The sequence below is a fragment of the Cetorhinus maximus genome, chromosome 2 (genome assembly GCF_964194155.1).
Source record: "Cetorhinus maximus chromosome 2, sCetMax3.hap1.1, whole genome shotgun sequence".
NCBI lineage: Eukaryota > Metazoa > Chordata > Chondrichthyes > Lamniformes > Cetorhinidae > Cetorhinus > Cetorhinus maximus.
Window position 1 is genome coordinate 77,963,623 of NC_135880.1, and position 26,439 is coordinate 77,990,061.

Below are 26,439 nucleotides of genomic sequence, written 5' to 3' on the forward strand. Positions count from 1 at the left end.
TACGTTGCAGATGACTCCAGAGGCACATCATCAGGCACCGACTGAGCATGTGTCTGGTCCCCTGGAGCCCTCGGACTGCTGGCGCCATGGGCACTCTGTGTCTCTGCCAGCTCCCCCAGCGAGTGTGAAGTGCCCTCACTGCTGTGCCCCGGGACACGAGCCGATGTTCTAATTTCCACCGAGGTGCTAGTATCTGCGCTGGTGCCTGCCTGACAGAGATGGTGTGACGCTGGTGAGACCCTCAGGTGTGAGACGGGGCCTCTGTTTCCCCTCCTCCTGTCCCTGCTCCGCTGATGCTGAAAGGAAGAACAAGGACATTGGATCAGTTAATGTGGAGTCAATGTCAATGTGCATCCCTGTCGCCTGGATCATTATGCGCTCATCCTTCCATAAGCAATGGTCAAGCCATGTTGCAAACTTCAATCCCTGAACATTCAGCACTGCCATGGCTGTTGGGAGAACAATGGTGACCTCAGTGCTGGGCAAACATACCTGCCCGTGGCACCCCAGCGTCACCGACACCGGTGGACCTGGGCACATGGGGCCTCTCCAAATCTAGGGCCTCTTGCTCGAAGTGGCTGAGCCCTCTGCCAGTCCTCACCCGCTCGGCTGCATTATGTGCATTCCTCTCCTGAAAAGGAGAGAAGAGCATTGATTAGTGCCACTTGTACCTGGACTCTCTTCGTGGACGGCCCACCCCAACTAGAGTGGGACATTGCAGGACTTTAGTGTCTCCTCACCTGCAGCTGCCGAGCACTCACACAAAGATGCTAGGCCTGCCCACCTCCCCACCCACTCCCTTGGCCAAATGCTGCCTACATCACATTAGGCACCACACGGTCTAACCTTCCATAGCAAGGAGGCACAACCACAGAGGTCAACAGATCGATCGTGCCACGCCACCTTGAAGCTCCCCTCCCAGCATGTCATCACCCTGACTTTGTCATGTCCTGGAGTTCCAGCACTGCGTCTAGGTGCAGCTCCTCCAGGTTGCCCCCAAAACAGTAATGTGGGGCTCAGTGTACCACATGCTGCGGGTGCAGAACCCATCTCTTCACCACCCTCTCAGGGTGACCTCGGCATGGGCAATATCTGCTGGCCCACCCAGCGAAGGACACATGCCATCAGTTATTTAATGCAGTCATTACACTCAGACTTGGGCAGTGGGGGGGCACCAAGGGGGGTAAGCCTACCTGCTGGGTTAAGTGACCAATGCCAACATTGTCCTCACCCTTCCCGAGCGCAACAGGTCATTGAAGAGCTTGCGACACTAGATCCAGGTGCGCCGCACCACATCACGGGAGCTCACCACCTCTGCCACCTCCTCCCAGGTACGTTTGGTCATGTGGGGGACCCTCCTCCTCCAGTCCTGGGGTACGAGGACCTCCCACTGTGCTGCCACCTCCTCGAGGAGGGCAGCAAGGCAATCATCGGAAAAACGAGGTGTACAGTGCTCCCCCCTGCCCCACCCTCCTGCCTGGCCTGCTCACCAGCAGGACTCTGGGGAGCCCTTCCACTGGCCATGATTCACAGCCTTTGAAAGGCTGCAGCAGCTTTTTAAACAGGCCGCTGAGTCGCCATTGGACCCAGCAGTCATTGCCGTCCCACCGCCGACCACCCACTCCTGCTGTCCTCGGGAACTGCGATTCACGCTGGGCCGGCCTTAATTGGCCCACCCGCGTAAAATGGCAGCGTGGACCCGATCACGGGTGCCCATGCCCGGTCCTGCTCTGCCCACCCGACAGGCAGAAAATTCTGCCTATGATAATGTTTACTTAAAACTTCTTTGCACTATTCAAAAATAAATGTAAAAATAGAAAAAGAGAATTGCTGCTTCAATTAAAGTTATTCATAGAAACAACATGTTAATAGAAGTTGTTCCTTCCAATGCTGAAGCAAACTCTAGAGATACATTTTAATTTCTACTTATTTTCACTGCTTTTATTCCTCCTCCAAAGATTTGCAATATTATTCATAAAAAACTTAACTTTGGTGAAACAATCATCAACTTTCTTGTTTTCTTACATGTACAATAGGAGTTTAGTTGATAGGGGCATTTGAAAGCAACGTAACTTGTCAATCGCTTGATAACACAGAACTTGAATATTGCTGAAAGAAGAGACATGTTGCCAGGCATTTTGTCTTACAATCATCAGTGCAAGAACCCATGGGTCCCCATACTCCTGGACAATTCAAAAACGCGCAAAACCTGAACACATTCCAGTTGTTTGCAGAGAACAGGTCCCTGCCTAAGAGTGTATGTTGCAAGTGTAAATGAGCCATGTTACGAGCTCGACTGATTATCTTAAATGGACGGATAATGTAGCTATAAGCACACTCAGGATTGTTCAGCAAATGTTGCCCAATTGTGGAATCACATCGAACAGTAGATGTTTTGTTTTGGGTATTTGAACCGCAGAGTGGTTGAGTACGGTCTGTACTCTGCCTATTATGAATAACATAACGAACATGCTGTCTGATTCAATCAGAAAATTGTTGGGATGTACAGCCTACGTGCCTGACATCACACCGGCATTGAAATTCATGCACAATGTTGCTCAATTGTGGGATCTTTTTGGACCGATAGCAGCATCTTAGTGGAAAAAACCACTTGCATAGCCACTGCACAATAGCAGCATGAAATAGCTTGCTTAATCTGTTGCTGAAATTTTTGAGCTTTTTTGCCTTTCCAGGGTAATTTGAGGTAGATCGGGCACTTTTCAGGCCCAAAAGTGGCAACCTTTGGCCCATTCATGAGTTTTCTCAATACACAGTTCTGATCAGGATAGTCAATGTCCTTTTTTAAAATTCATTCACAGGGTGTGGGCTTCGCTGGCTGGGCCAACATTTATTGCCCATCCCTGGTTGCCCTTGAGAAGGTGGTGGTGAGCTGCCTTCTTGAAATGCTGCAGTCCATGTGGTGTAGATACACCCACAGTGCTGTTAGGGAGGGAGTTCCAGGATTTTGATCCAGTGACAGTGAAGGAACGGTGATATATTTCCAAGTCAGGATGGTGAGTGACTTGGAGCGGAACTTCCAGGTAGTGATGTTCCCATCTATCTGCTGCCCTTGTTCTTCTAGGTGGTAGTAGTCGTGGATTTGGAAGGTGCTGTCTAAAGAGCCTTGGTGAATTCCTGCAGTGCCTCTTGTAGATGGTACACACTGCTGCTACTGTACGTCGGTGGTGGAGGGAGTGAATGTTTGTGGATGTGGTGTCAATCAAGTGGACTGCTTTGTCCTGGACGGTGTCCAGCTTCTTCAGTGCTGTGGGAGCTGCACTCATCCAGGCTAGAGGGGAGTATTCCCTCACACTCCTAACTTGTGCCTTGTAGATGGTGGACAGGCTTTGGAGATTCAGGAGATGAGTTACTCGTCACACGATTCCTAGCCTCTGACCTGTTCTTGTAGCCACAGTATTTATATGGCGAGTCCAGTTCAGTTTCTTGTCAATGGTAACCCCCCAGGATGTTGATAGTGGGGGATTCAGTGATGGTAATGCCATTGAACATCAAGGGGTGATGGTTAGATTCCCTCTTGTTGGATATGGTAATTGCCTGACACTTGTGTGGTGTGAATGTTACTTACCACTTGTCAGCCCAAGCCTAGATATTGTCCAGGTCTTGCTGCATTTGGACATAGACTGCTTCAGTATCTGAGGAGTCATGAATGGTGCTGAACATTGCGCAATCATCAACGAACATCCCCACTTCTAACTTTACACATAGCCGGGTAGATGCCAGTGTGATAGCTGTACTGGAACAGCTTGGCTAGGGATGTGGCAAGATCTGGAGGACAAGTCTTCAATACTATTGCCAGAATATTGTCAGGGCCCATAGCCTTTGCTGTATCCAGTGCCTTCAGCCGCTTCTTGGTATCATGTGGAGTGAATCGAATTGGCTGAAGACTGGCATCTGTGAAGCTGGGGACCTCTGGAGGAGGCCGAGATGGATCATTCAGTCGGCACTTCTGGCTGAAGATTGTTACGAATGCTTCAGCCTTATCTTTTGCATTGCTGTGCTGGACTCCTCCATCATTGAGGGTGGGGATATTTTTGGAGCCTCCTCCTCCAGTGAGTTGTTTAATTGTCCACCACCATTCAGACTGGATGTGGTAGGACTGCAGGGCTTAGATCTGATCCATTGGTTGTGGTATCGCTTAGCTCTGGCTATCTTTGTTGCTTATGCTGTTTGGCACACAAGTAGTCCTGTGTTATAGGATGATAGCTTTGATGTGTTCTATTTCTGTGTCAAGCTTGCAAGTTGAGCAAATGGCTAGGGCACTATTTACAAGATTGTGTATGAAATTCTGTGCCAGACAGGAAAAGGGTAGAAAGTAGTCTATGCCAAGGGCAGTGTTGAATTTATTAGCTGGTGCCTTCAGTTCACTCCCCATCCATTTTTCCATGATTTTATCCACAATAAATCTTTGTCTTTACCATGCTTTATTGTAGACAGACTGAATCTTGTTGTCTTGTCTATGAAATGTAAAATGCGAATGTTGCCCCACACCTTTAAATCCATAGCTACTACTTAATTATTTCTTGTGCTATGGTAGACTTACAATAGGCTGTGATGGTGTCCACTGATATTTCTTGCATATAATCACACTTTTCACTAATCTCTTCAATAAGTTTTGTGTATTCATTATCAACTACCCCAGCTTTAGTCCTTTAGTAGGATTTTTAACCTGTGACAAGAGGGATTACCAAATTGTGGATGTAGTTTTAAGACAATTTGCTTTTTTTCTTTTAAATTTCTATCACAATGATACCATTAACACGTCTTCAACATTCTTATTAGAGATGCTAGGTTTTGAGTATTGCTCAAAAAGACATCTTGTCGAAGCTTTTCATCTTGCACTCATCAGGACAATCACAAGAATATCATTGCGGGGGAAGTAACAACTTTATACTGCATAAGAAGAGAGTGCTGATTAGTTGGCATGTGGATTCTGATTGGTAGAGGTATTGCCATGGAGAATGCACCAGTTAATGGTGACTGACAGCTAACTGCCAAGCATTGTTTGAAATTTAAACCAGGAAGCTTTATTCTGATTGGGCAAGGCATTGCCCTGAGGAATGAACCAGCAAATGGCTATCACTTATTTTGTTCAGCTGAAACAGGTGCAATGTGTGTATATGTTCTTTCTATCTGCAAAGAACAGGGCCCTGTGTATTAATATACGTAGTGTATTAATACACAGGGGCCTGTTCTTTGCAGACAGAAAGAACATGTACTAATAGTAGCGTAATAGAAATGGTAGCTTCCAGTACACGCAAATGTGCCACATTTTGAGCCCGACTGACAATCTTAAATTGGTTGTCAATGTATTATTTTAGCACACTGAGCGTTACTTAGCAAATGTTGTCCAATCATGAAATCACAGGTAATGTTGGACACTGTGAGCGGAATTTTCTGTGCCTTTTGGTGTCGGGCGTCATGGCAGGCATGAACGGACAATATGGTGAGAAGGCCAAAGAACAGTTTCACAACATTGTGGAACCAGTTTGCGATCATCTGCTCTGCCTGTCAATGGCAGGCCGCCTTTCCTGTGTCGGATGTCAGGAACTTCATTTTAATACATCTGCACATCATTATAAGCCCTGCTCACCGGAATAATCCCCCCAAGCTGGATCATCCAGGCACGTTAGCATGATTGCACGCCCATGTGTTTCACAACTGAACAGAAGCGACATGCACCTGGTGAGCTGTACTTCACTTGGGACTTCGAGGTTTGTTTGTCTACCTTGCTTCGGGCAGCACTCGCGATCATCAACAGCAGGCTTCACAGGCAGCACCACATCACTTTTAGGGGCCTCATGGGTAGGTCTCTACTTACAAGACCAGCCGTAATGCAGGGGTGGCTTTTCAATGGCTGCAGGGCCAGGGCTTGCTTGAGGAAGGGGAAGAAGTGGCCTCAGGCAAAGGAAGAGGCTGCAGGGTGAGAGCTGTACTGGGGAAGGGGGCTATCCCAAGGTGTGTGTGGGGACACATGTTGATCTGTGCAGGTGGCCTCAAGAGGGTGAGGGCTGAGGAGGCAGTCCCCAGAGGAGATGAAGCTAGATGGAGACGTGAGGGTGTGTATGAGAGTGAGTGGTGATATCCCTTGAGCTGGCAGTGAATGAGATGCCAGTGAATGCGCTATGGGCTTGTGAGTGTGTGAGTTTAGAGTGATGAGATGGTTGCCTTACCCTGGTAGCACTGATGAAATCATTCATCCTCTTTTTGCACTGGATGGCAATCCTCTTCTGTGCAACATTGGCACCGACCATCATTACCACCGTGTCCCAAGCCGGAGTGGTGACATTGATGGGCCTCCTGTGGCCAGATCGGGGTAGAGGACGTTGCACAGTGTACAGAAGGTGTCCCAGGGGTGTGTCACTGAATCGGGTGGCTGCAGTCTTCTTGCCTTTTGGGACCATGTCTTCTTGCAGTCTGGTGTGAGGAAGCAGCGAGGTGATGGCATGGCAGGCAAATCAGAGGCCACCTGCCAGTGAAACGGCGTGTTTCCTGGGAATACAGGGTTAATGAGGCAAGATTGGGACGATATGGTGTGAAAACCAAGCCTTGCCGCCAACGGATAAAAAGTCCTTCTTCCTGCCCGCTACCGTATGTGGTGCAAATCTGGGATGATTCCGTCCTGTGTTTTGAGTTTCGCAAGCACAGGCTGGTTGGGAACCGTCTGTATCTTGCCCAGTGTGAACACAGAAGGGACGCGCTGTTTGTTATGATCCGCCAGCCTTTGGGATGTACGGCCCACATACCTAGCGTCACACTGGCACTGAAATTCATATACTACATACCCGTTTGTGTGATAGGCAGAACATCTTTTTGGCTTGACGGCAGCATCTTGTTAGTGACGAAGACCACTTGTGTTGCTATTGCACTGTAGCAGCGTGAAACAGCTAGCTTCACCTATTGCTCAACGTTTTGAGGTACCTTGCCCTTTCAGGGTAATCTGAGGTAGACTGGGCAATTTTCAGGGCTGAAAGTGATGTTCTTAGGCCCATTCATGTGTTTGCATGATATACAGCGTGAAATGATCTGTTCAGGATAGCCATTATCCCACAGGATGCCTTTGATGCGACCCGTTTCAGCATCAAGCTTGCATGGTGAGCAAATGGCTCGGGCCCTATTTGCGAGGTTGTCAATTAAGCCAATCTTATAGCGCGAGGAACTGTAGGAATCCCAGTGCATGTATTGTCCAGTGAAGATAGGCTTGCGGTAGACTGTGTTAGAGAACCCCCTGGAGATTTCTTACCTAGTACATCAAGGGAGGGGAGTTTATTTGACTGCTCCATTTCAAAGATGAATTTGAGAGCAGGATGGAGCCCATCAAGACATGTAAGGAAATTATTACATGCAGCTGTGGACTTAAGTAAAGTAAACATACGATTGACATATTGGTACATGAATTTCAGTGCCAATGTGATGCTAGGTGTGTAGGCCGAACGTCCCAAAGACGTATCAAACAGCATGTCCCAGCTGCTGGTTGCAATGGGCAGGGTACAGACCGTACCCAACCAGCCCGTGCTGTCAAAACTCAAATCACAGTCTCCAACATTAGATGTGATTCCGTGATTGGACAACATTTGCTAAATAATCCTCAGTGTGCTAAGAATTACGCTGACAACCAATTTAAGACTGTCAGTCGTGCTTGCAGTGTGGTACATTGCATGTACTGGAAGCTACATATATTAATATTAATATTTATGGAGAGGCAGTGGCGTAGTGGTATTGTCACTGATCTGGTAATCCAGAGACCCAGAGTAATACTTTGGAACTTGGGCTTGAATCCCACCATGGCAGATGGTGGAATTTGAATTTAATAAAAATCTGCAATTAAAAGTCTAATGTTATCCATGAAACTATTGTCATAAAAATCCATCTAGTTCACTGATGTCCTTTTGAGAAGGAAATATGCCATTCTCACCTGGTCTACATCACAGAATTTTAACGGCACAGAAGGAGGCTATTCGGCTGATCGTTCTGCACCAGCTCTCCATTGACCATCCTATTTTTCAGCCAATTTCGTATCCATGTTGCTACTGTCCCTTTTATTTCATGAGCAATACATGTGACTCCAGGTCCATAGTAATGTGGATTTGTTTCTATTCAAATAATCATCTAATGCCTTCTTGAATGACTCGATTGAACCTGCCTCCACCACACTTCCAGGCAGTGCATTCCATACTCGAACCATTTGTTGTGTGAAAAAGCTCTTTCTCACATCACAGTTGCTTCTTTTGCAAATCACTTTAAATCTGTGCCCTCTCATTCCTGATCCTTTTATGAGCGGGGCAGCTTCTCCCTATCTACTCTGTCCAGCCTCCTCATGATTTTGAACATCCCTATCAAATCTCCTCTTAGCCTTCTTCTCTCCAAGGAGAACAGTCCCAACCTCTCCAATCTATCCTCATAGCTAAAGTTTCTCATGCCTGGAACCATTCTTGTAAACCTCTTCTGCACTTTCTCCAATGTGTTCATATCCTTCCTATAATATGGTGCCTAGAACTATATACAATATTCGAGCTGAGGTCTAATGAGTGCCTTGTATAAATTCAGCATAACCTCCCTGCTCTTATACTCCATGCCCCTATTAATAAAGCCCAGGATACTATATGCTTTATTAACTGCTCTATCCACCTGTCCTGCCACCTTCAATGATCTATGTACATATACACCCAAGTCTTTCTGCTCCTGCACCTTCTTCAAAATTTTATCCCTTATTTTATATTGCCTCTTCATGTTCTTCCTACCAAAATGCATCACCTCACAGTTCTCCACATTGAACTTCATCTGCTACCTATCTGCCCACTCCACCAACGTATTTATGCCCTCTTGAAGTTCCACACCGTCCTTGCAGTTCACAACACTCCCAAGCTTCGTATCATCCGCAAACTTTGAAATTGTCCTCTGCACACCAAGATCTAGATCATTAATATTTATCAGGAAAAGCAAGGGTCCCAATAACGACCCCTGGGGAACTCCACTACAAACTTTCCTCCAGCCCGAAAAATATCCATTGACCATCCTATTTTTCAGCCAATTTCGTATCCATGTTGCTACTGTCCCTTTTATTTCATGAGCAATACATGTGATTCCAGGTCTGCAGTAATATGGTTGACTCACAAATGCCCTCTGAAATAAAACTGCTAAAAAGTAAATAAAAATGAATGAAACCGGATGGGCCACCTGGCATTGACACAGGCACCGGAAATGACAACTGTCGACCCTGCAAAGTCCTCCTTACTAACATCTGGGGGTTTGTGCCAAAATTGGGAGAGCTGTCTCACAGACAAGTCAAGCAAAAGCCTGACATTAGTCATACTCACAGAATCATGCCTTACCGATCAGGCACCACCATCACCATCTCTGGATATGTCCTGTCCCACCAGCAGGACAGACCCAGCAGAGGTGGCGGCACAGTGGTATACAGTCGGGAGGGAGTTGCCGTGGGAGTCCTCAACATTGACTGCAGCCCCAATGAGGTCCCATGGCATCAGGTCAAACACGGACAAGAACCTCTTGCTGTACCCCTCTCAGCTAATGAAATCAGTTTTCCTCCATGTTGAACACCACTTGGAAGAAGCACTGAGGGTGGCAAGGGCACAGAATGTACTCTGGGTGGGGGGTTTCAATGTCCATCACCAAGAGTGGCTGGGTAGCACCACCACAGACCGAGCTGGTTGAGTTCTAAATGACGTAGCTGCTAGACTAGGTCTGTGACAGGTGGTGAGGGAACCAACAAAAGGGAAAAACATACTTGACCTCATCCTCACCAACCTGCCTGTTGCAGATGCATCTGTCCATGACAGTATCAGTAGGAATGACCACCACACAGTCCTTGTGGAGACAAAGTCCTGCCTTCACATTGAGGATACCCTCCACCATGCTAAATGGGATAGATTTTGAACAGATCTAGCAACTCAAGACTTGGTATCCATTTGGCGCTGTGGGCCATCATCAGCAGCAGAATTGTACTCGAACACAATCTGTAACCTCATGGCCCAGCATATTCCCCACTCTTCCATTACTACCAAGCCAGGGGATCAACCCTGGTTCAATGAAGAATCCAGGGGGGCATGCCAGGAGCAGCACCAGGCATACCTAAAAATGAGGTGTCAACCTGGTGAAGGTACAACATAGGACTAACTTGTGTGCCAAACAGCAAGTGATAGACAGAGCTAAGTGATTCCATAACCAATGGATCACATCTAAGCTCTGCAGTCCTACCGCATCCAGTCTGAATGGTGGTGGACAATTAAATAACTCACTGGAGGAGGAGGCTCCACAAATATCCCCATCCTCAATGATGGAGAAGCTCAGCACATCAGTGCAAAAGATAAGGCTGAAGCATTCGCAACAATCTTCAGCCAGCAGTGCCAAGTGGATGATCCATCTTGGTCCTCTCAGGAGGTCCCCAGCATCACAGATGCGAGTCTTCAGCCAATTCGATTCACTCCACATAATATCAAGAAATGGCTGAAGGCACTGGATACTGCAAAGGCTATGGCCCCTGACAATATTCCGGCAATAGTACCGAAGACTTGTGCTCCAGAACTTGCCGCATCCCTAGCCAAGCTGTTCCAGTACAGCTACAATGCTGGCATCTACCTGACAATGTGGAAAATTGCCCAGGTAAACCCTGTACACAAAAAGCAGGACAAATCAAACCCGGCCAATTACCTGGTGTCTACTCTCAGTCTACTCTCGATCATCAGTAAAGTAATGGAAGGGGTCATTAACAGTGCCCAATATCAAAATTTTCCAATGCTCATAAGGTTCAGATTCAGAGAACAATGGTGGGAAATCATAGCCTGATACTCGGCACTTTGGTTTCAGCCATTCTTGTCAAAAGTAACTCCAATTACAATCTTCTCTTTGAAAAAGAATTCTTCTTAGTTTCCAATCTTCATCGTTAGGCAACTGTCCTCTCCCACCATGTTAAATGGAATCAAGCCAGATGGTGAAGTACAGAAAAAGACACATCTTCTTCTTGTTAGTAAGTTTATTTAAAGGTTACAGCATTACTGATCTCTGCCTCTCAACTATCAGCTCAGTGTCCCAGTTAACTCTGTTTATACTCTTTTTTGAGTAATCAAAGAAAACAAATTAAAGCAAATTAAACAAAAAGTTTGGGGGACAGTCCATTAAAGGGATATGGTAACTAAAAGGCAAACTCACGAAGGAAACTTAACTCCAATTAAAATGTTGTTCAGGGGTCAATAATTCACCCCAGCCCCAGCCCCAGCGGTGCCCACCGGTCACCAAAGGCCTCGAGCCAACTTGGCCACTACATGCTCCCTCTCCAAGGACACACAGCTGCGAACATAGCTGTGGAAGAGGGGCAGACAGTTACGCCAAAGGAACCCCATCGACCACCCGTGGCCTGGAACTGTTAATGGTCAGTTTGGCCAGGCTTAGGAGTAGGCATACATGGAGGCCCTCCTCCATTCCCACCCCTTTCTGCACAGGGTGCCCAAAGGTCAGGAGTGTAGAACTGAAGTGCAACCAAAACTGAAGAAACCAATTTGTGAGAAAACTAAAAACGGGGTGTAAACACCTACAACCTATGTATGCTTGGTCCACGGACTCCTCTAGGCTGCAGAAAACATAAGCAACCTGGAAGTCCGTGAATCACTGCAGCCTAAGGTTTTATGGGACTGCTGCATGCAGCACACTCCACCCCAGGTCCCCGATGGCAATGGAGAGGACTCCCGCGTAGAGAGCCCCCCCATTGGGGACTTCCGCCGCCAGACCACAAAAGAGCACACCAAGGCATGTCTGGGTAAGGAGGTGAAAGGTGTGCAGCAGCAGCCCAAATAGGAAACCCCTCCACGCTGAACAAAAAGCCTTAAGTTGTGGGGCCCTGGCTCCCGAGGGAGGGTTCAGGGTGTGGGTCCAATGTGAAATTCCGTCCAAGCAGGGATGCACTCAGACAGGAGCCCACTGCACACATGTGCATCCTTGAGACCACTGTGCCATCGGGGCCAAGCGTGACCATTTTAAGGTTGTGGACGGCATTGGCTGTGGGCTGGACATCCACAGACACACGGTACATCAATTCATGCGGTGTCATCCAACCACTCTTCCACCACCCAACATGACCCTGACCCTGGTCACCGCAGTGTCCAAAGCCCTTTTCACTGACAGCCCCCTGAGGTTATATTATTTTGAGCACGCCTGTAACTAATTGGCAAATTAACAAGTAAACAGATCAAGTTAAAGTGTTAGTCCCTTAAGGGGGGCAATGTCTCTCTTTATGTTCTTTTGAGCCAAAGGAATTTAACAAATTGACAAATTAACCAATTGAAAAGAAACCAATTAAACCAATTGATAGCCCCCTAAGGAACGCTGCAATTAAAGTAAAAATGTAAAGGAACCGTGCTGAATTAAATTTAGATGTCATTTTGGGGTCACACTCCAGCCCCTGTGGTGCCCACTGGCCGCGGACGGCCTCCAGCATTACAGCGGACATCCTGTGCTCCCTCTCTGACAACACCGAGCTTCCAACATATCGCAGAAGAGGGGGAGATAGTTGGGCCAAATGACCCCCTCGACCACCTGCTGCCTGGACCTGTTAATGGCCAACTTGGGCAGGCCCAGGAGCAGGCGTTTGAGGAGGTCCTCCCCCCTCCGCACTGGGTGGCCAAGGATCAGGAGCATGGGGATGAAGTGCAGCCCAATCTTGAGGAGTAACTCCCTCAAGAAATTAAACAGGGGGTGCAACCTACTACAATCCAGGTACACATGGAAAACAGATTCCTCGAGGCCACAGAAAATACGGGCGGCCTGGGAGTCCATGAACCATTTTAACCTCCGGTTTTATGGGACTGCTGCATGCAGCACCCTCCACGCCAGGTCCCCGACAGAAGGGGAAGGACTCCCATGTAGAGCACCTGCCACTGGGAACCTCTGCCACTGCTGGGTGGCAGGATGGAACGCCATGGCATGTCTGGACGGTGGGTGAGTGCAAGGACATGAAGAGTGTGCCGCAGCAGACTCCCTTTCCAAAACCCCTTTGCACCGAGCGGAAAGGCACAGAGGGAATTTGTGCAAGGCAGCTCAGATTGTGGGGCCTCGGCTCCCGGGAGAGGTTTCGGGGCTTGGGGCCGATGTGAAATTCCATCTGAACAGGCCTCTGTTCAGACGGGAGTCTGCCGGACGCTTGCACCACAGTTTTGAGGCTGTGGATGGCGTTGGCCACGAGCTGGACATCCACCAACGCATGATGTGCCAGTTCAAATTATGTCATCCAGCCTGCTCCTCTGCCGTCCAGCACACCCCTGACTCTGGTCACCCCAGCGGGCCAAGCCCTCCATTCCGCCAGCCAGATGAATCCGTAATGCTGGAGGTGCAGATTCCTGAGCAGCGGCTCCCTGATGACAGCCGCTACTCCTGACGGGGAAGAGCTCTGGCACGAGGCGGCTATGCTCCAGGCTTTGATCAGGTCCTGGTAAAAGATGGGCAACACCTGTGAAGAGCCACAAATACCCCTCAGGTCAATAAACAGTAGCTGTATGTCCTCATTCAAGCTGTGCATCGGCTCTGTTTATACTCTTTTGGGTATCTCAGTAAAATAAAATAATGAAGTTAATCAAATAAACCAGCCAAACAAAGTGACAGTCCCTGACTCTGTTTATATTCTTTTGATGAAACAAAAAAGTCAATAAGTCAATGAGGGTGACAATCCCTTTTGGGGCACTGTAAGTAAATCGTAGCATCAAAGGAAACTTACAGAATCAAATTAAAATACCATTACCAGGGGTGATGATGCACCCCAGCCCCTGCAGTGCACACGTGTCGTGGAAGGCTCTAGTGTACTGGTCAACACCAGTGCCCAGTGAGCATGGAAGGCCTTGATGGTGCCGACAGACACCTTGTGCTCCGTCTCCAGGGCCACCCGGCCGCAAACATAACCACAGTAGAAGGGCAGGCAGTCAAGGTGGACGACCCCCTCGACCTCCCAATGCCTGGATCTGTTAATGGCTAACTTGACCAGGCCCAGGAGCAGGTTCATGAGGAGGTCCTCCTCCCTCCCAGCCCCCTTCCACATCGGGTGACTGACTCTGATCATGCTCTTTTGTACGTATCAAATAAATAACAGCCAACTTAACAAAGTTAACAAAGTCAGTCTCTGTTTATATTCTTTTCAGTAAAATGAATTTAACAAATTGACAAATTAACCAATTGAAAGAAACAAATTGATAGCCCCCTAAAGGGCACTGCAACTATCGAGGCCTTCCCTGCCCGGTGGGCACCGCGGGGACTGGGGTGTTTTGTTGACCCCTTTAATCACATTTTGGTTTAATGTTTGTAAGTTTCCTTTAAACTTTGTCCTTGGTTTTACAGCTGACCTGAATTAGGGGCTGTGCTTGATTTATCCCTTGTTATTGTTAATTTAGTTAATTGTTTTGACTCGAAAAGAGTTACAGACAAAATTAAAAGGAAACTTGCCAAATTAAATTAAGATGTCATTTTGGGGTTTGAGGAAGCACTCCAGCCCCCCGCAGTGCCCATTGGCTGCGGAAGGCCTCAAGTGTGCCAATGGGCACTGTGTGGGCACTGTGTGCTCCCTCTCCAAGGGCACCCAGCCACCAACATAGCCGTGGAAGAGGGGCAGACAGTCGGGCTGGACGACTGCCTCGATCGCCCGCTGCCTGGACCTGTTGATGGCCACATTGGCCAGGCCCAGGAGCAGGTTTACAAGGAAGTCCTCTTCCCTGCCCTTCCCCCTCCGTACCGGGTGACTGACTCTGTTTATGCATGACAAATTAACAAAAAAGAACAAATCGAACAAATTAATTCAGGGGCAAATGGGTAATTAAAAGGGGGTAGTCGCTCAAACAGATACTGCAGCTAAAAGCAAAATCACAACGGAAACTTAAATCAAATTATAGTGCGGTTTTGGGGGTCTATAATGCACCACAGGCATATAAGGAGGTCCTCTTCCTTCCTCATCCCCTACCGCACTGGGTGCCCAAAGATCAGGAGCATGGGGTGAAATACAACCCAAAACTTAGGGGAGAATTTTTAGCATGTTGGGCATGCTGTGCGGGAGCAGGTGGGGGCGGGCGCAGAGCCGATCAGCTCCGCATTGCCATTTTTCGCAGGCGGGCCAATTAAAGCCCGCCCAGCGTGAATTGTGGCTCCTGAGAACTTCAATGACTGCCAGGTCCAATGGCGACCCGGCGGCCTGTTTAAAACTGACGTAGGCAGCCTTCCAAAGGCTGCCAACGATGGCGCACAGAAGGGTTGCCGAGAGCGATCTCGGAGAGCAGGCCAGGCAGAAGGGCAGGTCAGAGGGGCGGTATGCCCCGAGATTCTCAGATGATTGCCTCGCTGCCCTTCTCGAGGAGGTGGCAGCATGGTGCGAGATCATCGTGCCAAGGGTCGGGAGAAGGAGACCTCCCCACATGATGAAACGTGCCTGGGAGTAGGTGGCAGTAGGGGTCAGCGCACACGATGTGGTGAGACGCACCTGGGTGCAGTGCCGCAAGCGGTTCAACAACCTCTTGCGATCAGGAAGGGTGAGTACCTGTTGGCATGGGTCACTTAGCACAGCAGTTAGGTTGGCCCCCCCCTGGCACCCCCCCCCACCAAACTCTGAATGTAGTTGCTGCGTTGAACCATTCACAGCATGTGGCCTTCGCTGGATGGGCCAGCATTTATTGCCTCTGCCTAGTTGCCCCTGAGAGGCTGGTGCTGAGCTGGCTTCCATATCTGCTGCATGGGGTGTACTTACACCCACAGTACTGTTTTGGGGGTGACTTCAGGGATCTGGGCCCAGGCACAGTGCTGGGACGTTGAAAAGTTAGGATGCTGAGTGACTGGGAGGGGAACTTCCAGGTGGCGGGGCAGCCATCCATCTGCTGCCTTGTCCTTCCAGGTGGTAGTGCTCCTTGGTTTGGAAGGTCATAGAGTGTGAGTGGCAAATGTGATGGAGGCAGCATCTGGGCAAGGGGGCCAGCCCTGGCTGCTTGGAGTGAGTGTACGGCGGCTCCAGGATCAGCCCTGAAATGTTTCACTCAGGTGGGAGTGGCAAGGCTGCAGTGGCAATGCAGGTACAGGGTGGACTAATTCTCCTTTCAGGAGAAGACCGCACACAATAAGGCAGAACGGATGCGGAGTGCCGGAGGGCAGGTCCACCTACTCATACTCACCAGATACGAGCAGGGGGCTCTCGAGCTGGAGAGGCGCCATGCACCCAGGTATACCGGCAGCGGTGAGGTTGGGGTGCCAGTGGGAGTTAAGAGTGCCATGTACTGAGATCACACTTTCTGCCAGTGCAACCATTCCACTGTTGACTGTATATTGAATTCAGCATCCAACATGAGTTGCTCATTGATTATGGAAATAGGAGCACATCCTGATCGGGGTGCCAGACATGCACATTAACAGTGTTACAACTTCAACTAATCAAATGTCCTTGTTCTTCCTTTCAGCCTCACCGGAGCATGCCCAGACTGAGGAGGCAGAGGGACCACCACTGACCCCTGAGGGCCAAGAAGATATAAACACACCAGCGTCACACCCTCTCAGCCAGGCAGGCACCAGCGCAGATACTAGCACCTCGGTGGTGATAAGATTGTTGGCTAGTGTCCCGGGCACAGTGGTGAGGGCACTTCACACTCACTTGAGGTGTAGGCGGAAACAGAGATTGCCCATGGTGCCAGCAGTCGGAGGACTGCTGGGGACCAGGAATATGCTCAGTCAGTGGCTGATGATGGGCCTCTGGTGTTGTCACTGAGGCAGCAGATGCTGCAAGTCCAGCAGGGTGTGCGGGAGGATCTGGCGGAGATACATGAGGCAATGTGTGCCATGGTCTCCATGATGGAAGAGTCCATGTGGAGCATCACTGATGCAATGAGCCTCATGGCCGAGCGCCATGCTTCCTCCATGGAGAGAGTGGCGACTCTTGTGGAGATGCTCCTCCAGGAGAACAGTCAGGGCTTCCTGGGGATGCGCTTGGGAGGCCCTCGGGCCTGCAAGCCCTCACAGCGGCATTAACCTCAGCTGGTCATTGCCAATGTGGAAGCTGGATTGGGCACCCTGTACCCCGTCTAGGTGCCCATCCATCAATGGTGAGCAGGGAGGTCTGAAGTGACTTCACGTTGGCGCACGAGCTGCCTGTCATCTCTGTGGGCTCCTCTCAGGGTGCTCCGGATCAGGGCAGCAGCTCCTCCACCCCACTGCCAGTGACCATGGGATCCGATGAGGCTGCAGCGACTGGGGAGATGCCAGCTGTGGAACTGGCCGCTCCTTCCCAGGCGGGGCCTTCACAGCTCCAGGGGCCAGAGGACGTCCGGCAAGGTCATCAAGACCAACAGGACAGCAGAGTGAGGAGGCTGTCTTTGATACCAGTGCCAGCGAAGGGGAAGCACCTAGACGTAGCACCCAAAAACATAAGCATAAAGCACCTTAGGCACACCACAGGCTTCTTACTGGTGGTTTTCTGTTGCCCCCGTATTAATTGCTTATTAGTCGGTGTGCAGCTCAATACCTCTGAATGAACTTTCATTTTTTTGGTTGTATGAAATCATTAAATATTTTAGTTCTGAACAAGGCTCAGGGTGCTTCATTACTTCTTCCGACGGATGGGAACCCATGATGTTATGAGTGGTTTGTTTGTCATTGAGCTTTATTGACAAGGCACATAGTTAATGTTCCTAACCAGGCAAATGTTGCTCTCAGGTATCGAGTACGGAGCCTGCAGCCCTGGCGTGTATTGGAGGTTCATCTATGGTGGCAAAGCTGAGGATCATTAGATCAAAGCCTCCCGGGGTGCCCCTGCCTCCCTGGAGGTTGCCCGGGTCAGCGTCTATCCACTCAGCGTTCTCCTGACTGTGCTCGTCCTCGGACTCATTACTGGACTTATCGTCTGCAGCCAGAGCATTGGTGTCAACATCTTCTTCCTCCACTGTGCCCTCCCCCCACCTTTCCAGGGCAAGATTGTGGAAAGCGCAGCAAGGAACCACTATCAGAGACACACGATCTGGGGGCTATTGCACAGTCTCTGAACGGTCCAGGCATCGGAAGTGTATCTTGAGAAGATCGATGGTTCTCTCTACCACAGCCCTTGTAAAGGCGTGGATCCTATTGTACCGCTGCTCAGCTCCTGTTCTTGGATGGCAGAGAGGCGTCATGAGACATCTTCTGAGGGGATAGCCCTTGTCACCCAGCAGCCATCCATCAAGCCGGGCCGGAGCACTGAAGAGCCTTGGCATCTGGGAGTGCCTGAGGATGTAGTCGTCGTGGGAGCTGCCTGGGTACCTTGCACAGACTTGTGGAATCAGCATCCTGTGATCACACACTATCTGCATGTTCATGGAGTGGAATCCCTTCCTGTTGACGAAGGCACCGGGCACGCCTGCTGGCGCCTTGATGGCCACACGTGTGCAGCCTATAGCACCCTGGACGCGGGGGAAGACCATAAGAACATAAGACCATAAGACATAGGAGCAGAAATTAGGCCATTCGGCCCATCGAGTCTGCTCCGCCATTCAATCACGGCTGATAAGTTTCTCAACCCCATTCTCCCGCCTTCTCTCCGTATACTTTGATCCCATTACCAATCAAGAACCTATCTATCTCGTTCTTAAATACACTCAATGACCTAGGCTCCACAGCCTTCTGTGGCTATGAATTCCATAGATTCACCACTCTCTGGTTAAAGAAGTTTCTCCTCACCTCTGTTCTAAAAGGTCTTCCCTTTACTCTGAGGCTGTGCCCTCGGGTCCTAGTCTCTCCTACTAATGAAAACATCTTCCCCATGTCCACTCTATCCAGGCCTTTCAGTATTCTGTAAGTTTCAATCAGATCCCCTCTCATCCTTCTAAACTCCATCGAGTATAAACCTAGAGTCCTCAAACGTTCCTCATATGTTAAGCCTTTCATTCCTGGGATCATTCTCGTGAACCTCCTCTGGACCCTCTCCAGGGCCAGCACATTTTTCCTGAGATACGGGGCCCAAAATTGCTCATAATATTCTAAATGTGGTTTGACCAGAGCCTTATAAAGCCTTATAAAGCCCTGCTTTTATATTCTAGTCCTCGCTGTGAGGCCTCTGGCTCACTCTGCCTGGCTTGCCTTGTCTGTGCAGTTGTGAATGAAAGTCAAGGAATGCCTGAACAGTGCGCCTGTCACCAGCTTGACACAACTGTGGATAGCTGACTGGGAGATTCTGCAAAGATCACCCACCAACCCCTGGAAAGAACCAGAGGCATAGAAGTTGAGGGCAGCCATGACCTTCAAAAGCCACTGGCTTGGGGTGTTCACCCACACAGCCGGAGCTGATCTCAGGGCCGATCATCTGACAAATGGAGGTCACTGTCTCCCTTGAGAGACGGATCCTCCTTCAGCACTGCACCACTGACATATTGAGGTAGCTGCTTCACAGAATCACAGAATCACAGCGCAGAAGAGGCCCTTCGGCCCATCGAGTCTGCACCGACACGTGAGAAACATCTGACCTACCTACCTAATCCCATTTACCAGCACTTGGCCCTTAGCCTTGAATGTTATGATGTGCCAAGTGCTCATCCAGGTACTTTTTAAAGGATGTGAAGCAACCCGCCACCACTACCCTCCCAGGCAGCGCATTCCAGACTGTCACCACCCTCTGGGTAAAAAATTTTTTCCTCACATCCCCCCTTCGCTGCCTGTAAACCCTAGCAGGAGGATAGCAGCGTCTTCTGCAGCCCCTTCTGCTTTGCACTTCCTGTTGGCCCTGTGCCCCTTGTGCCTGTGCCTGTCCTCCCAAAGGTGGCTCCCCAGGGGGCTGAATAGGAACTCCTGGCCTCCTCTCCCTTTTGGCCCTCTCTTCCTCCTCAGAGGAGGTGCCTCCAGTGGAGAGCACAATCCCCATTCCCAGGGTAGGGAAAGGCTTCCTGGAACCTGCGAAGCCCCAAGAATGATGTTTACTCCAGAGTCCTGACCTGAAGCCTATAATTCCTGTACAAGCAGCTCTGAAGAGATTTGAAGTTCTCCTGTTCGCACAAGCAAGTAGCAGTAAGTTTAAAAAGTAAATGACTAACAAATACCGCTCACAACCCCACTTACCCTTCTTACCTTCTTATCCCACCCTGTGGATGAGGTTTTAAAAAATGTGGCCTACCCACCTGCCTGTTGTGCCTGTGTGACACTCTGAAAATTGCATGGGCTCTGAAAAATCTCGGTGTATTAATGGCTCAAGGGCCTTAAGTGGCCCGTTAATTAATGGCAGCTTATAGTGCGCCCGCCCACCGAAATATCGTGATGGCGTGCAGTGACATCGGGACGCACGCCCGCATCATTTTACACGTCGGCGTGTTGGGCCCGCCCCCGCATGTCGACGTCAAAATTCTGCCCTTAAAAGCAGTCCCTTCAAAAAACTAAAAATGTGCTGTAATCTAACGCAACTAATGTAAGAATGGTCCACAGACTCCACAAGACTGCAAAAAATGCAGGCATTTCCCTGAGGTGGCTCAAATTGTGAAGCTCCAGCTCCCAAGGGTGGGTTCAAGACTTGGGGCCAAGTGAAATCCATCCGAGCAGACATTCACTCAGATGGGAGCCCACTGTGCACTTGAGCCTCCTCGAGACCACGTGTGCCATCGGGACCCAGCATGACTGTTTTAAGGTTGTGGATGGCATTGGCCACGAGCTGGACATGCACCAACGCATGATGTGCCAATTCATGCGGTGTCATCCAGCCCACTCCTCAGCCAGCCAGCACGTCCCCGATTCTGGTCATCCCAGCTGCCACAACACTCCCTTCTGCCAGCCACCTAAACTGGTGGAGGTGCAGGTTCCTGAGCAGCGGCTCCCTTACGACAGCCGCTACTCCTGATGGTGGAGAGCTGAGGTGTGAAGCGAACATGATCCAGACTTGATCAGGTCCTGGTAAGAGACAGGCAATGCCTGCAAGGAGCCACGAGGGCCCCTCAGGTCTACAAGATGCACATCATAATTCAGGCAGTGCACCTGGTGAAAGAATTATGTTGCAAGGCACAATATCTAGAAGGGGGCTCAACATAAAGGCTCAAGGGCCTGAAGGTGGAAGGTCGCCACCTGGGTGCGAAGGCACACCAGTGCCCTCCGTTTATAACTCTTTTGAACAAACTAACAAGAAAAGCGTACAAATTAACAAGTTAGCAGAAGGTCAAAAGTGGACGCCCCTTAAAGTGGCACCGTGAGGTGTCAGCTGTGGCTCAGTTCATTGCACCCTCGCCTTTGAATCAGAGGGTTGTGGGTTCATGTCCCACTCCCGGAAACCAAGAACTGTGATTGTACTCGAAAAGAGTTGCAATCTGTGACTGTTGATAACTCAAAAGAGTTTAAAGTGGCACCGTAACTAAAGAACAAAATGTTAAAGGAAACTCTGACTCTGTTTACATGTGATCCCAGACTTAATCAAATAATGGCCATCACCTGTGTATCTTTAACAGCATAGTCAAGAAGCCATTAACAGTCCTGGGCAATTTAGTGGGAAGAAGATTGAGCGTGGTGAAAAATCAACTGCTGATTCGCTACAGGTTCCGTTTTGTACTGCTGATGTAGGCCCATTTCACTCCCAACATTGAGAATCCAAGACCTCTTTCAATTAAAACTGACAGTGGGCACATTTTTCCCCATAATTAAGGCATTGCTAATGAAACAACACACCTTTAAATTCAATGACTTTTCAGCGTGCATTTTGTAATTATGGAGAAAAACAGCCAGTCTACTAATTTCTATTAAGAAGAATTTCACTGTTGTGCTGAATGAATTCCAGTTATAGAACTCTTGAAAAATCTCTGTTTGATTTCAAGGCCATGCTTTCGAAATGTAATTTTCTAATTCTTGTAGATTTTACAAAAAGCAGTTTCCACTAGGATTTAAAAAAACTTTAAATGATGTTAGAAGTGCACTGCTTCATCTCCTAGGTGTAAGTGAAGAGTATTGATCATTCCGACTCTCAACAAAACACAGATGAGAGAATTAGTTGGCTCTAAAATGCAACCGTTCTTTTGAAAATTGAATTAAGTTTGAGCTGAAGATAAACATAGTGAATGCAATTGCTTATGGGTAGGAGAAGGCTCACCAAGCTCACCACTATTATGCTCTTAAAGCAATGATTGAGGTGCCTTGATAGGCTCCCTGTAATGTGCTCCGAACAGGCTCCCACATAATGTGGGCATGCTGCACCCTGCACAATATCACTGTCCAGATGGAGGAGGCAGATGGGAAGGAACTATCTTCTTCTAATGAGGAACAAGAAAGTAAAGATGAGACAGAAGCAGAGAAGAGGAAGCCACCCACAACACTTTATATCTAGACATGCAAGGAATGCGGATGAACAGCCCAGTTCTCTCCCAGAAAAACTAAAACAAATGTTTCTTGCAAAAACAGTTCTCTGTAAGTACCTGTCTCTGCAGTATCTCCTCAAAAAGATACCATTCTGCTTGGTGGTCTTGCTTCATCCATTTCTCCCCTTGAGCAGCAGGACAGTTTTAAAGGTAATCAGTTGTTGCCAGATCAACCTTCACATCACTCTGGCACACTCCTAGCGCTATCGTGCACAGTCAGCCAAGAGTACTGTGGGCATCCTGCTGGTCCTCTTTTAGTTGGGAAATTAATTGAAGCACCAATGACAGCCTATGGTAATCTGAGCTGTAATAGACCTTGAAGAAAATGTGAGCAGATTGACCACGTGACTATAAGACCCAATAGCTGTGTAGCATGGGCTACCATGCTAATGTTAGTCTAGTATAGGGTCTGGTTGAAGAAGCACACATCATGTTGCTCTGTTGTCTGTGCAAATAAATAGCATTTGCTTCGTTTCATATTGGTCTCTGAGACTCCAGTATATTGTAATCGACTCACCTGCTGACAGATAAACGTGCAACCGGTTTGTGAGCAAAGCAACCCCACAATAGAACATAACAACTGGCGACGAGGACAAACCACGACCAGTCGATGACACCAAGTAAAGCGCGAAAGCTCAACTGTAGTGAAGCCATGCCTTGCAGGCTGATGAAAGTACAATTGTAAGCCCTCACCATAGTCGTTGAAGTTATCTCCCTCTAGGATGCCACAATTTGGCCGCATTGAGCAGTTTGATCAGACCACCGATGACTGGTCACATTATATTGAACGTCTCGCATTTTACTTTCTGACCAACGACATATTGGGGGAGGAGAAGAGGCGGGCGATTGTCTTATCGACATGTGGTTGTAAAACATATGGCCTAATTCATAGTCTAACGGCACCAACACCCCAGATTCCAAAAACTTTGATGAGTTGGTGAATCTTGTGAAAAGCCACTTTCAGCCGAAACCCTCGGTAGCAACGCAACGCTTTAAATTCAATTTGAGGTGTCGCGCCCCTGTCAGTCGCTTGCTATGTAGCAGCCTTAAAACAATTGTACTGTGAGTTCGGGACATCGATTAATGACATGTTAAGAGACCGGTTAGTGTGTGGGATTAACGAAACCGCCATTCAAAAATGGTTGTTGCATGGGAACTGCAGAAGGTGCAACAGTTTCCCCTTTACTTCCCCCCTCCTCACCGTCCAAGGGCCCAAACACTCCTTTCAAGTGAAACTCTTTCGAGTTATCAACAGTCACAGATTGCAACTCTTCCAAGTACAATCACAGTTCTTGGTTTCCGGGAGTGGGACATGAACCCACAACCCTCCGATTCAAAGGCGAGGGTGCTATGGACTGAGCCACAGCTGACACCTCTCCTTTCAAGTGAAGCTGCACTTCACTTGCACTTCCTTCAACTTAGTCTACTGCATTCGCTGCTCCCAATGCGGTCTCCTCTACACTGGAGAGACCAAACGCAGACTGGGTGACCGCTTTGCGGAACACCTTTGGTCTGTCCGCAAGCATGACCCAGACCTCCCTGTCGCTTGCCATTTCAACACACCACCCTGCTCTCATGCCCACATGTCCATCCTTGGCCTGCTGCATTGTTCCAGTGAAACTCAACACAAACTGGAGGAACAGCACCTCATCTTCCGACTAGGCACTTTACAGTCTTCCGGACTGAATATTGAGTTCAACAACTTCAGATCATGAACTCTCTCCTCCATCCCCACCCCCTTTCCGATCCCCCTTTTTCCAATAATTTATATTTCTAAAATATATTTTTTAATATATTTTTCTTTCTCCGCCTATTTCTATTATTTTAAAATTTATTTCCATCCATTGTTTTATCTCCACCTTTTAGCCTATTTTGATCCCTTCCCCCCACCCCACCCCCACTAGGACCATCCGTCACTTGCTCATCCTGCTTTCTACCCTTAATGTTCCCATTAGCACATTCTTTAGCTAATATCACCATCGTCAACACTCCTTTGTCCTTTTGTCTATCCCATCCTTGACAATCTCTTCTTTGCCTCCACCTATCACTGGCCCTCTATCCAGCTCTACCTGTCCCACCCCCCTCAACCAGCTTATATTTCACCTCATTTCTATTTTTCCTTAGTTCTGATGAAGAGTCATACGGACTCGAAATGTTAACTGTATTCCTCTCCGCAGATGCTGTCAGACCTGCTGAGTTTTTCCAGTTATTTTTGTTTTTGTTTCAGATTTCCAGCATCCACAGTATTTTGCTTTTATTCAAAAATGGTTGTTGTCCGAAACAAATTTAGACTTCAGCAAGGCGCTGGAGTTGACACTCGCAATGGAAAACACAGTCAGGGACTCAGAAGGAATCAAGGGAGCACAAAATGTCGGGAGGGAAGCACCAGTTAGAAATGGTGCGGAATAGCAGAGCTCTGCGGAAAGGCGGGAAACAGCCACCATTAACAGACCAGCAAAAAGCAACGGTTTAACGGATAAGAACTACACTAATAATAGCAGAATTGGAACCAGATAGCCTACAAACAAATGACAATTTAAAAGAACCGAGTGTTTCTGCTGTGGATGTCAGATATTTACTCGCTACACAACTTAAAAACAGGTAAAACAGAGCCAATCTGAATGACAGTAGAAGTTAACAGAAAACCCATTCGAATGGAGGTGGATACAGGCATATCCACGACAGTCATAGGGGAACACACGTTTAAGTATCAGAATGGAGGAGGCCACTCACTAAAGCTGGAAAACTCCGATGCTAGATTAAAGACATGCAGTGGCGAAGTCAAACAAGAACAAAGAGCAAAGAAAAGTACAGTACAGGAACAGGCCCTTCGGCCCTCCAAGCCTGCGCCGATCATATTGCCCGTCAACTAAAACATTTTACACTTCCGGGGTCCGTATCCCTCTATTCCCATCCTATTCATGTATTTGTCAAGCTGCCTCTTAAACACCACTATCATACCTGCTTCCACCACCTCCTCTGGCAGCGAATTCCAGACACTCACTACCTTCTGCATAAAAAACTTGCCCCGCACATCTCCTCTATAGTTTTCTCCTCTCACCTTAAATCTATGTCCCCTAGTAATTGACTCTTACACCCTGGGAAAAAGCTTCTGACTATCTACTCTGTCCATGCCACTCATAACTTTGTAAACTTCTATCAAGTCGCCCCTCAATCTCCGTCGCTCTAGTGAGAACAATCCGAGTTTCTCCAACCTCTCCTCATAGCTAATAACCTCCAGACCAGGCAGCATCCTGGTAAACCTCCTCTGCACCCTCTCCAATGCCTCTATATCCTTCTGGTAATGTGGCGACCAGAATTGCACACAATATTCCAAGTGTGGCCTAACCAAGGTTCTATACAGCTGCAGCATGACTTCCCAGCTTTTATACTCAATACCCCTGCCAATGAAGGCAAGCATGCCATATGCCTTCCTGACTACCTTATCCACCTGCATTGCCACTTTCAGTGACCTGTGGACCTGTACACCCAGATCCCTCTGCCCGTCAATGCACTTAAGGGTTCTGCCATTTACTGTATAATTCCTGCCTGTATTAGACCTTCCAAAATGTATTACCTTGCATTTGTCTGGATTAACCTCCATCTGCCATTTCTCCGTCCAAGTCTCCAACTGATCTATATCCCGTTGTATCCTTTGACAATCCTCTTCACTATCTGCAACTCCTCCAACTCCTACAACCTTAGTGTCGTCTGCAAACTTACTAATTAGCCCAGTTACATTTTCCTCCAAATCATTTATGTATACTACAAACAGCAAACGTCCCAGCACTGATCCCTGCGGAACTCCACTAGTCACAGCACTCCATTCAGAAAAGCACCCTTCCACTGCTACCCTCTGTCTTCTATGACCAAGCCAATTCTGTCTCCATCTTGCCAGCTCACCTCTGATCCCGTGCGACTTTACCTTCTGTACCAGTCTGCCATGAGGGACCTTGTCAAAGGCCTTACTGAAATCCATGTATTTAACCTCCACTGCCCTTCCATCGTCGATCATCTTTGTCACTTCCTCGAAAAACTCGATCAAGTTAGTGAGACACGACCTACCCCTCACAAAACCATGCTGCCTCTCACTAATACGCCCATTTGC